At 30.1% G+C, this 375-nt stretch overlaps 1 protein-coding gene across 1 annotated transcript in view; it reads left to right on the top strand.

Moving 5' to 3' along the window:
• Positions 1-375, top strand: part of LOC119586252 — a gene marked incomplete at its 5' end in the record, with an annotated part of 20,814 nt that overhangs the window by 19,762 nt on the left and 677 nt on the right. The window contains 1 exon segment of the mRNA XM_037934957.1: positions 1-375.

The raw sequence follows: 375 nt of genomic DNA, 5'->3' as shown, positions 1-375 counted from the left end.
TTATCTAGTCTTATATGTAACATGTTGTGTCGTATTTTCCAACAAGGTGAAGGTAGGTTTGTCACAAGCAATGCATAGTGTGAGGCTTGAGTATCTTCATGTAATTGTTGATGCAATAATCACTTATTTCTTGTTTTAGTGTGTGGGTAAAACTAATGAGCATGTAAAATTTTCAATGTCAGTTCAAGAAGACTGATGATAAATAGGTTTTTCTTCGTTTCTTTTTTTAATAGTTACTCCAGGATTTTTACTTGTAAAATAGGTTTAATATTAGTTATTTTATGAAGTATAAATAAATATATATAACAAGAAGGTCATGTACTAAGAAACCTACATAGATTTTTGTGCCTGCCATGACTGTTAGGAAAAGTAGCT

The sequence above is a fragment of the Penaeus monodon genome, chromosome 21 (genome assembly GCF_015228065.2).
Source record: "Penaeus monodon isolate SGIC_2016 chromosome 21, NSTDA_Pmon_1, whole genome shotgun sequence".
Lineage (NCBI taxonomy): Eukaryota > Metazoa > Arthropoda > Malacostraca > Decapoda > Penaeidae > Penaeus > Penaeus monodon.
The sequence above is the reverse complement of the archived record's forward strand: the minus strand, read 5'-3'. Positions and strand labels throughout refer to the sequence as shown.